We start from the raw sequence: 12,144 nt of genomic DNA on the forward strand, positions 1-12,144 counted from the left end.
TCTCTATCTCTCTCTCTCTCTGCCTGTCTCTCCCTTTCTCTCTCTCACACACACCTAGGTTTCTCCTCCTATTTATTCTATCTGCCCACTATCTCCACCTATCCTTCTTCTGCCTAACTATTGGTGTTCAGCTTTTTATTAGAGCAATCAAGTGCCTTGGGCAGACAAGGTGAAAGGAATGCGACACATCTTCACCTAATTAAACAAATGCAACAGAAACAAATATAACACACCTTTACACTGACAATGAAGGCCACAGAAACAAATGTAACACACCTTCAGATAGCTAACGTAATATTCCTAGGCCTGAGCAAATGTGCCTAACATAGCTTTGCTTAGTTAAAATATTTCATAACAATTGTCCTTATAAAGGACTCTGTGAAACCATGGTCTCTATAGTATTTTGTAGAGAGAGCACAAGGTTGGCTAATCAGTCAACGTTATCTATGCTAGATAAAAAAAAAAAAATATTTGGAGCACTGTCTCCATGTTCAGGCTTGTTTAGCTCATGCAAACCTTGCAGACTAATAGAAACGTAAATATTAGAGATCAACATGTTAACAATTCAGTTGCTCTAGTGGCCGTGGGACACTAGAGCAATTAAGTGTTAAGAAAACAGTAAGTTTACTGTTTACAACCCAAATCACCGACTTTGTAGCAAGCAACACAAATGCCTACAAAAAGCAAATCTAACTAGAGTCTTTATTGAAATAAAGATCCCTAAAGATCCAAAGTTAGAAGCAGCCCAGGAACATGTGTATCGAACATTACTGAATAGATTCCTACCTGTCACTTACAAGGCAATAGCTGATACTGTCGTGAGCACTTAAGTTCTAGGCCACACTGCAAACTGTTGTTTAAACATGAAAATAAACTTCTTCAAAGATATTGCCCCATTTTACAGATAATTCCCTTACTAGCCACAAAAGAGATCCTGGGGGGCAGCTCAGGACACAGCATCACGACTGTCAAAGAAAGCGTTTAAATCTGCCCCCTGATCTGTGCTGACACCAGAATGTTTGATAGAGTTCCGCAAATGTACATCTTGCTAGGAGAAATGCTCCTCAATAGGAAAATAATAATTATTTTGTTTTAATGTTACTAGCAACACAGAAACACAATCAAATAATTAGATAAAATACACATGTGGATTTCTGGTTGATAAAAGCCATCAAAAATAAACGAGACTCTTTGCAACTTCTCTAGACTTTCTTCATCTGCAAAATAGGGAGAACAATGTTTCCAATTGGATGACCTGAAGAACTTCTTAGCACTGAGCATCCTCAGGTAGTACCAGGCACACCATAAGGGCTGCATCAGTGGAATAGATGACAAACCCGGCCAGCTGCTGAGTCATTGTGTGAGAAACTTCATACTCACTTTAGACTCTCAGCCTGGTTACCAAATCCCACTCAGCTAATGCAAACCATGATAGCAGTTCCATGTCACCATTATTAGAATTCTGCAGGACTCTGTCACCTGCCTTCTCTGTCCCTTTAGGAGACAAGCTCTGCCCACCCCCAATCTCCCCCCTTCCAGCAGAGGCAAGCTGATCTCTAGCCTCTTCTCTCCTCTCCTCTCCCCTCCATTCCTCTCCTCTCCTCTCCTCTCCCCTCCTCTCCCCTCCCCTCCCCTCCTCTCTCCCCCTCACTGAGTCTGTCCTTCTGAAGATGCAACCACTACCTCTCCCTTCCCCCTTCCCCTTCTCCCCCCCCTTTCTCCTCTCTCTATTTCTCTCTTTGCCCCATAATGCCCTTACCCTTATACCTTTCCCACTATCTACTAAGTACCCAAGTCTCTCTGTGTGGCAGATCTGCCTGTCTCCCACCTGCCAGGGGACCTGCCAGGGTCAGGCCTCCATAAATCTTTGACCACCATGGAGCATTGTGACTGAATTTGATGTCAGTATGAAAGCTCACATTCAATAGAAACTCTTCACTAAGGCATAATTGAGAGTTACATGTTTCGAGGTAGTTCCAAGATTTGAATTAATTATCTTATTGATTCATCAGCATTAAATTACTTGGTTCCACAAATGAAAATTACGAATAGGTGAAAAAGGGTAAAATCCAAAAAACATGAAAAAGATTAATTAAGAGAGAGAACATGAAAGGTAATAGTACTTATTCCTATAGTTAAACTCTAAAAATTTAATTATAGTACATATTCACAACTAGTGTGCTCACACACATTTATCAAACATAAAGATACAGGTCAGGAAACAATTATTATTATTTTTTTGTTTGAAAATGTGAAAAATCGTGTTGACTACTTGATCTCATAAATGGAGTCTGTTCATCATCAAGTCTCATGTCCTTGCTATTCTATTTCCTGATTCAGCAATGGTTCTATTTTATGATTAATTTCTCAGATTGTGAAAACTTTCCACACAACTTCATGGCCGGCACACATGTGCGTCTGGTCCCCAGCAAATGTTTTCTGTGTTGCGGCAATACTCCATCTGTTGTGCTTGTCTATCCCAGGGTGCAGAAAAGGGTGGGAAGCTGGGTTGATGGGCACGATTGCCAGTGGACCCGGCTCTTGCCAGGTGCAGCCTCTCATCGAGGGCCATCAGACAGAATTCAGTTGCAGGGCACATATTTCTGTGTTTTTTAAGGGAAGCCAGACAGGTGGTACCCTTAGGTTTTAGCATTTGCATTTTCTCTCAAATGTCATTCCCTCTGCTTGATTTCTCTGTTTCTCTCCTGATTTAGCCATCCCTTTCCCCCCTAGGAGCCAGTTTCAAAACATTGGAAATATAGCTACTTAATTTTGATTCCTAGTTTAGAATTAAAGAAGAAGAGCAACAACAACAACAAAATATCACATTTTTCTGCCCAAGCTGTGTGCCTTTCTAATTTCATTTAAGTATTTTTCTGTTACGATTTTTTTTTTTTGCTTTTACTTTGAGAGAAGGGTGTGGGAGGTGAAGCGAGAGCCCATGGAGGCCAGAAGAGGGCATTGAATCCTTTAAGGCACTTGTGAGCTACCTGACATGGGTACTAGGAACAGAACTCCTAACTTTGGCTCTCGACAATGCAGCAAGAGTTTTTAACTGCAACCTTCTCTTCAGCCCCTTTGTGTATATTTTATGCAAGAATTTATTTTATCTCCATACAACAGGTTAAATATCTTTTAGTTCCATGAATATCTTAATATATATATATATATCAACTTATATATTACTTAGACAGATAGGTGTATGAGCATTAAGTATGCTTGCATACGTCCACATATATGAGACAGAAAGATTGCCTTTAGTTCTAAAGATTTTTTAATTATTTTCCTACACATAAATCAAAATGTTATTTAAAAAAAATTAAAGATAAGCAGAAGTTAAAACTGGAATCTTTCATGACAAATCCAGGTTTATAGCTAAGTGATAGACTTTGCCCTGCACGCACAGGTTCTTGGGTTTGATCTGCAATACTTCCTTTTTCCAAATGTTGAACCAAGTTTGTAGAACAAGTGGATTTCTCCCACTTGCCTGTGGGAAAGCAAGGTATTTCAGCTATTTGTCTCTATGTTATACAGTGTAGTAAATAGGTAGTTTCCCATGATTGACAGTTCTACTTCTTGGCATTTACTTATGAGGAGCATCCTTACAGACCCACACTGAGCCATGTATGCAAACACTCATAGTGGGCCCTACACAAGAGTCCCAAACTATAAATAATTGGAATGTGTATCTACAATATGACTAAGTCATGAAATGATTATGATAAGAAGTTGTTGGGTCAAATATGAAATATTATTTTGTGTATTTGATATAAATGCAGACTAGAGTTAGAAGTCTGGTTTGAAATTTGGGAAAAGACTGATGGTAATGGAGGTACAGGCAGGTTTTGGAGGTGATGACACGATCTTATCCTATATCAGATTTTTAAAAACCGAAGAAGTGGCTGGGAAGCTCAGCAGACAAGCACACACCTCAAGTGTGCAGCCCCACTGCATTAATATTTGTAGACAGTTGCATTAGTTTGTAGAATTGGTTACAGCTTGAATTCTGTGTATTTGCTTCTCCAAATGCAGCTACCTAAGGACACAGGAGCATGGCAGTGCTCTCTAGACTCTGTGATTGTCCTGCACACACACTTGACCTTCCTAAGAAAATCTATCCGATTTATAATGACAGTTGGTGAATCAAACCCTCAAAAATAAACACCGTTTATGAAAGCAATAATGAATCTTGTCTTTTATGACATAAACAGCCTATGTTTCAAAATTTATATTCAACAACAATGCTCTTTTTTTATCTCTATCCTGTCTAATCTAGGAGTGATTGAGGATGTTCAAACATTTCATGTCCCTCATCTTTGTAATAACCAAACATGATTTTTAAGTCATTCTTTCTTAACCTCACTTTAATTAAGAGTGCCAATATTGTAGGACACACCCTAGCATACAGCTGTTTTAACTGCTGATCTGTACAAATACAAACACTATACACACACACACCACATAAACTCACACACACATACACACACATTCACATATACTCACATACATGCAGCACACAGGCACACACGCACACACACACACACAGTGTTCCCTCCCACTAGTGTTACCGTTCCTCGTCATGCTTACTCATGCTGAATTCCAGACATTTTTATTTACATTTGAAATTGCTATTGGTTCAGAAGACACATGTAAATAATTGTGAAGCAAAACATAGAACACTACCGTTTACAGTATCCCCTTTGACTGAAACCTAAAATTCAAGTCCATATTAGAGTATTATTTTAAAAGAGTGCTAACTTCTACAGTTGTAATAGTTTTTCTTAATGTTTGTGGAAGAAGAAATTTTACAGCCACTGAGGATGTGAAGTTTATTTATAAAATCAGAAAAATTAGAAGAAATCCTCTCCCACAGCTTACCACTGAGAATGCTAGCTGAAGATTCATGGGATTTATGAACAGTTTTAGGAAATATTTTATTTCTTTGCATAATGACAGATTGGGAAGGACGCAGGAAGGTCAGGCCATGCATCTCTCATGCTGACGTCATCGACAGAGATGAGAATCCAGCTATATATAAAAACCTCTGCAAGGTGTACGTGTCATCTTTCCTTGCCATCATATCAACACTCAACACCGTTCACACTGAGACGCTACTTGAACACAGCCTGAGTTACTCCTGTTATACTTTCGTCCCGTTGCCTTTAGCATCGGCATCATCCATGCTCTGAGGCCAGCAGGGGATTCATTTCTCTCTGCACAGCTATCACTCATGCACACTGTGCCCTTTTACTGCTTTCTCCAGTAATTCCTTGTCTCAGGCTAAAGAGTCATCTTTTGGACACCTGAGTGTTCTAGCAGAAGCCATCAGCTTCCCCGGAAAGCAGCTTTTCGACTTTCACTCTCTACATTGTGAACCCCTCCACAGAGCAGTTCTATGCAAAGCTAAAGGAGACACAATGGTGCACACCTTTATCCCAGAACTAGAGAGCATTATAAGACAGAAGTAGACAACGCTCAGTCTCAGTCTCATTCTGAGATTCCTGGAGGCAGGATGGCTGTTTTTGAACTGAGGTTGAGGTAAGAGTCAGTTGCTGGCTGCTTTGCTTTTCAAGTCTTCAGACTGAATCCCAATTTCTCTCTCTGGGTTTTTAGTAATCATATATCAGAAAAGCATGTAGCAGAGAAGAGTCTACTTGATACCCTAGTTCTCTTCAGTTTTATAAACGTGCAACCCTAGCATAATTAAAATATCTGTTTTGTATTATGAATTAAGTTTGATGAATTATTAATGCAAAATAGAGCTTAAATACAATTGGATGATTTGCATTATTATATTTCTTCTCCCTTGCCCTTCATCCAATCACAGAACATTTTATCATCTTCAGTTTATGTCCAGTATATGATGTAATTATCGTCTGATTTCACTATTACACCCATTTTTGTAGACTTCCACCCGAGCATAGCTGGCCTATCTGGGTCCACATCCTTCATGGAAATGGACTTTTCCAGTCGTTATCATTTGCCAATAGCTCTTCAGCCGGGGGTTGGACTTCCTGCCTACCTCTCTTCCCCAACAATGCCAGGAAAGCCTATTTCAAAGTGGCTTAAACATAAAACAATCATATAAATCTTCTATGGGGTTGACAAGCTGAACATTCAGGTCATCAGGGTTTTGCTCCTCTTTTCTGTCATTTGGAGATTGGTATTTTCCACCAAACTAGCTAAATGTATTCCTGATACATGGTTTATAATGAGTTTTGATTTCATATTCTAACAATATGATAGAAAAATCTTTAAAGAAAGTTAAAACTAAGCAACAAAACAAAGTGTCAAAGACTTTTAGGACAAAGGTGATTTTAATGTCCCTTTTGACTTGGACTGAGGCATCTGCCAAAAACCAAGACTTCAAAGGGCAGCATACCCTGCCACAGCAAGGCCAGGAAATGGATCATCACCTGGTGGAAGAGATAAGATTATTTGGCATGACCCAGGCTGTGTGTGAGTGGGTGTTTGATAGACATGTAAGGCTTTATCAATTCTGTAACTGCAGTTATAGGAACTCTAAGTTTATAAGCAGCAGAAACTGACCTGTATGCGTTAGGGTGGATGGAGCAGCCACTGGGGAAGCAAGCACATATTTATCCTACATAGAAATACCTTTGGAGTAAACAACACAGCTTTCCAAAATACAAAGTCTACAATCAATCTTTTATGAAAATTAAATTTAACAGGTCCACAAAAACCCCAGGGTTTATCAAGAAAAGCAGAAACAATGCTTAGTAAATTTAGAGAATTGTAATAATAATAATAATATATAGTATAAACTAGATTTAAACGTCAATGAGACAAGGAATGGATCTAAAAATATATGAGAGTTTCCACTAAGAAATACACAAGGAGTTTAAAGAATCAAGTAGTGCTTGAGTGAAAATACCTAATAATTAATTAATATAGTTTAAATTAAAATTAATTATTTAAGTGGCTACATGATTAGAGACAGCTCCAAAATGTTTGAAGTGAAAGACATGGAGCAAAGCGATGAAAATGATGAAGAACTTAAAACAACAGCAACAGGAAGCAGACAAAGAACAGTTGCTTGTAATTCCAGCCTTGGTAAAATAAAAAGGTTTATTTTAGGAACTAATGGCGAATAAACTGGAATGATGGCCCTCTCTGATCATCTTAGCACCTGGGGATCTGAAGTAGAGGAATTGCCATGAGTTTGACGACATCCTGGACACCAGAGGGAGTTTCATATAATCTAAAAATGCAGATTTGATAAACCATTATGTTGTAATTTGGGGGAACACAGTTTTTAGCCAAATTTAAAGAAATCTAAATACAGAGATGACAATGGGCAACTTCAGTGTAACCCTCAGCTAGTACTCTAAGTAGCTACAGAGAAATGATGGCAGAGGACCTTCTTCTTAAGCAGTAGCCTCTAGAATGCGATGTGCCATATGTCTTCAAAGATCCAGGAAATGCGTCTATGAACTCAAGGTATGTTCTAAAGAACAAAAAAAATTAGAGTTCCGGGATGATGACCATTGGCAATTTGTGGTGAAACTTAGGACAAAAACCTATTGTGCTCAGATGGGTAAAAACGGTGAACAGTACAGGCTGCTGAGCAGAAGTATGTAACTCTTATGAAGCACTATTAAGCCATCACAGTCTCACTAATCTTAGGAAATACATCAGTTTCTGTAATTGAAAACAAAGTCTGTGAATTATATAAGTGAGATGTCAGGCACAGAAATAATCAGCTTTTCCTAATTCTTAATGTTATTTCTCTCTCTCTCTCTCTCTCTCTCTCTCTCTCTCTCTCTCTCTCTCTCTCTCTCTGTGTATGTGTGTGTTAATGAGTATGCAAGTGAATGTGAGTGTGCATGGAGGCCAGAGGTCAACCTACAGTGTTTTTCCTTAGGATGCATCAACCTTGCTTTTGAAAATGGGTCCCTTATTGAGATCTTGCCTTGCTGATTAGACTAGACTGGCTGGCTAGGAAGTCTTAGGGTCTCTCCTGCCTCTACCTCCTGAGTCCTGGGATTGCAACCATGCCCCTTTCCACATAGATCCTGGATCTAGAATTCTAGTCCTCGTTCTTTCATGGCAAACACTTCATTGATTGTACTGGTCCCTAAATCTCTGTAGTTAGTTATTTAAAATAATGTTAGAGCAAATGAAACTAAAGAATGTTTCTGGATCACAATAACAAAAAGGGACTACATTTCTTGGATTTTGAGGTGCCTAAAAGTACTATTTTTTTTTACTGGATTTGGTAATTAAGAAAACTAAAAATTGAGACTGTTTTTAAAAAACATGACAAAGGAAAATACCCAGCAAGACCTTACCTACATTGTTTTTGGATACATCCCTTTTGACAAAAATGGTATACCATTGATGAGAAACAAATGGCAGACAGGTCTCAGACTTTGACAGGATAGCTGTCAGTGTTCAGATCTACAAATTATGGTTTACTGAAATTAGTTTGACTTGAAATGACGCATCCTGACAGGATCTGCATGTATAAAAGGTAACACATTTGCAGATATAGCAAAAGGAGAGAGAATGCAATTAGTCAAATATAAAACTCATTTAGTGAAGGAATTCTTATATGTTGGAGTCTAGGTCAGAGGTAGAGCAATTGTCTAGTGTGTAGTGAGTCCTGGGCTTTATCCTAGCTCCACCCAAAAGTTAACATTAAAGACTTTAACTGACAGATTTTATTCACAGAAAAATTTCCATAGTGAAAATACCTCAAAAGAAACATTGATACCATTTAAATGTGAAATCAAAACTAAACTACAGAGTAAAACAGAATATTAAAAATATGACCCTTTACACAAACATACATGAACTGTAAGACACGAATATAGGCAATACAAAGAGGAAAGAGAATAAAGCAGAAAATATTAATGTAATGAACAATGCCCTCACTTTTATTAACTGATCAAATAGTAGTCTGAAGTCAAAATGAATACTTAAAATCATGCAGCTATTCTATATATTTTGCTTAAAGTTATTTTAAAATTATCTTATTGTGGATAAAAATAGAAATCAGCAATCATAATTATTTTCAATTGAATTTTCTCTTTCTTCTGCTAAAATGAAAGTAACCACCTTTCAGAGAAAGATGGTTTTAGAAACAATCCAATTGTTATAGTAGCATGTCTGCCTAATATCTATCTTTCTACCTATATCTATCATCTATTTATCTATCATCTCTCTCTATCGTCTATCTATAATCTATCTATGTATTTATCATCTTTTTATCATCTACATTGCTCAGAATATCTGTTTCTAGGTTTCCATGAATGGAAATGCCACTAGGATAACTTTATTTATATTTTTAAAGTGATTTTAGAGATTGGAGATTATTGTAATGGTTTGCAATTTCACTTTTTAAAGAATATGTACTTTCTATAATAAATAAATGTTACTTTTATAAATACATTTTCTAAAATAAATTATTAACAAAAGAATATAGATCATTCTTAATTTCATCAATCTAAAAGCAGCATCATAGTCTTGCATTTTAATGGCAGGTGCACACTGAGGATAATGTCCTTCCTTTTGATAGAATTTGTAAGTAGTTGACAGATGGCATGTAATCTCTTGGTTCCTATCTACATTGACGTCCTTCTTGACTTCATTTGTGGTAAAAATTTTCAAAAATTAATGGGAGTATGGGGAAACCACCAAGGAAACCCAACCCAACCACAAATAAGCAAGCAAGTAAACAAACACAAAACAAAATCAAACTTCCACAACCGACACATGCCTTTAAATAGCAAATATGCAACACCAATTCTAAAACTTTTTCCATCCGCCAATCTGTTCTTGCCAACTAGCTACAGATAAGGAGGGCTAAATTTAGGGATAAAATCAGAGAAAATGTTTATTTAGAAACCAGATTCCTCAACTCAGAACACAGAGAGCAAAACAAAGGATAAGCAATATCTGAAAAGCATGATGCACATTTCTTATTCAGCAGAACTAGGAGTCATTGTCTGTGTCATTTGTGTAACATGATTTGCATTGAAGATGCCATCTTAAACATCAGTATGCATTTATATCTTTTCTCCGATTCGGAGTTTTCAAAGTTTGGATATGCAATAATATTTTGCAACTAATAAAAAGGAAATCCAATGCAAACTGTGCTGCTGCTCAAATTCAAATGTTTTCCAAGTTGTAGAGTCATCAAATCTAAGAGCATCTGGTGTCCTCTCTGAAATCACTACAAACAATCCAATCCAGAACTCCCAAAGTTGGAAAAAATATAGCTTTGAAAAGAGATTGGATAAGGAATCTAAAATTCAATTCGACCATAAGGGAGGTGTTTGTAGAAACAAGGCGTTTCAAAGGCACTTTAATATTAACATGTGTGCCATGAGACAAAAATAGATCAAGATATTTTGCAAAGTGATATTAGTGCTGTTTTTAAATTCCAGGTTTTTATGTTGTTTTAGCAATCAAGAACACTAATTAAGAGAAGCTGCAATTTCAGTATCTAAATCTCCGTCTGTCAGGGGGGGATAATAATTACCATCTCCGTACAATTCAATACAGGATTCATTTATTTAAACCTTATCGGGATCTCAGGAAGTATCTACTGTTGTCTACCCTTAGGCTTATGAAATCATGCCATGCTAAACTACATTCGCCATTTCTCTCTGTGCACACTTCCTTCTGCACTAAAATGGTGTCAGCAACTACCCAGTCGTTCATAATACAAGCCTAAGGCCTTTTGCCACATCTATTTATTCTCATACTCATAATATCCAATCCCTTATGATGACCTTGCACCTCTTCATTTTGAAACTCCCTCCCGCTTGTCTCCTATTTTCTTGCAGAGCAACCCAGATTAAGCTGTTATTGCTCCAAAGCTGGCATGGCGGCTCCCACCTGTAATAATGCGGTGTGGTGTTTCCCACCTGTAACAATGAGGTGTGGTGGCTCACCCCTGGAACAACAATATTTGGAGGCTGTTGCAGTGGACCTTGAGTTTCATGTCATTTTGGGGCTGCCTAATGAATTGGAGGCTTACTTGGGTCATTATAAAATCCTGTCTCAAAAAAAAAAAAAATCAACCAACCAACCAATTAAGAGTACTACTGTTTCTTTCTTGGACGTAGAATAGACACGTACCTAATCAGCGGGCATCAACACTTCACTAGTTTCCAAAGAATTTTCTTTCTGTAGAAACTAATGTGACTTTTAAAAATGTAAAAATATGTAAAGAGATCTAGCTTGCCTGTGGATAATACAAATAGACTACATAATACAGTGGCTAATTAACTTTACAGATACACCAAAGATGTAATTGTCAAAGGCAATTATAGCACAAACTTACCGTATTTTTATTTTCTTAAGGCATATATAGTGACCAGTCTTTCCCTCCCTTTACTACACAAATATGTGCTCTATGGATCCAATTCACAGCTCAACTTTCATGGCATCTTTTCTTGTGAACATTTCCTTCTCGCTCAGACCACTCAAAACATTCACTTTTGTAAGCTAGTTTTCATAATTCTTTATTATTCTAGAATCAGTGGTGGAGGAGGGCTCATAGCTTGTTCCTTGATTCATCTTTAACATAGCAGAGTGCCAAATATATTGTAGATGCTGCACAAGTATTTATTGAATGAGTGAGCCATGAGTTAATGAATGATAAATTGTCCGTGGAAGTTTCCAATTTAATTCAACTGTATTGCATTATTATTTTAAAAATGCATTCTCATTAATAACAAAATGAACTGTTAGATTATGGTAGACCACTATTTATCATGTTTCTGCTAAAAATACTTTCTATAAAAAAACTCAATTATTATTGTTATAATTTAAGAATATCGACAAATTAGGATCAAATCTAATATAGTCACAGTTAAAAATTTAAAAGTAATGGTGTTTCAAGCGTAACAGCTCTTTCTTAGCAAAATAGGAAATGAAAGTAATGAAGTCCAAATGATGTCACGTCAACACATTTTAGAAAGATCAAAGAAATTTGACATCAGAATCCAACCATTTTGAAAGACAAATAGGAACTGGTGCTGGGAAATTTAGGCCTAGAAGAGGTTGGTGCAGTTTCTATTACTGGGTAAGCACTTAGTTCACTGTTTCAATAGTTGAAAAGTATGTAATTGACCTGGGTGTGGAGGCAAAACCCTGTAATATGAGGACTTC

General features: G+C 37.2%; 1 protein-coding gene across 1 annotated transcript in view; it reads right to left on the reverse strand.

The window, feature by feature from the left end:
* Window positions 1-12,144, reverse strand: part of Adgrl4 (adhesion G protein-coupled receptor L4) — an 86,076-nt gene that overhangs the window by 53,583 nt on the left and 20,349 nt on the right. The gene's annotated exons all lie outside the window — the stretch shown is intronic.

Source organism: Alexandromys fortis, unplaced genomic scaffold (assembly GCF_014885135.2).
Source record: "Alexandromys fortis isolate MF-2015 unplaced genomic scaffold, M_Fortis_MF-2015_v1.1 scaffold_68, whole genome shotgun sequence".
Taxonomy (NCBI): Eukaryota; Metazoa; Chordata; class Mammalia; order Rodentia; family Cricetidae; genus Alexandromys; species Alexandromys fortis.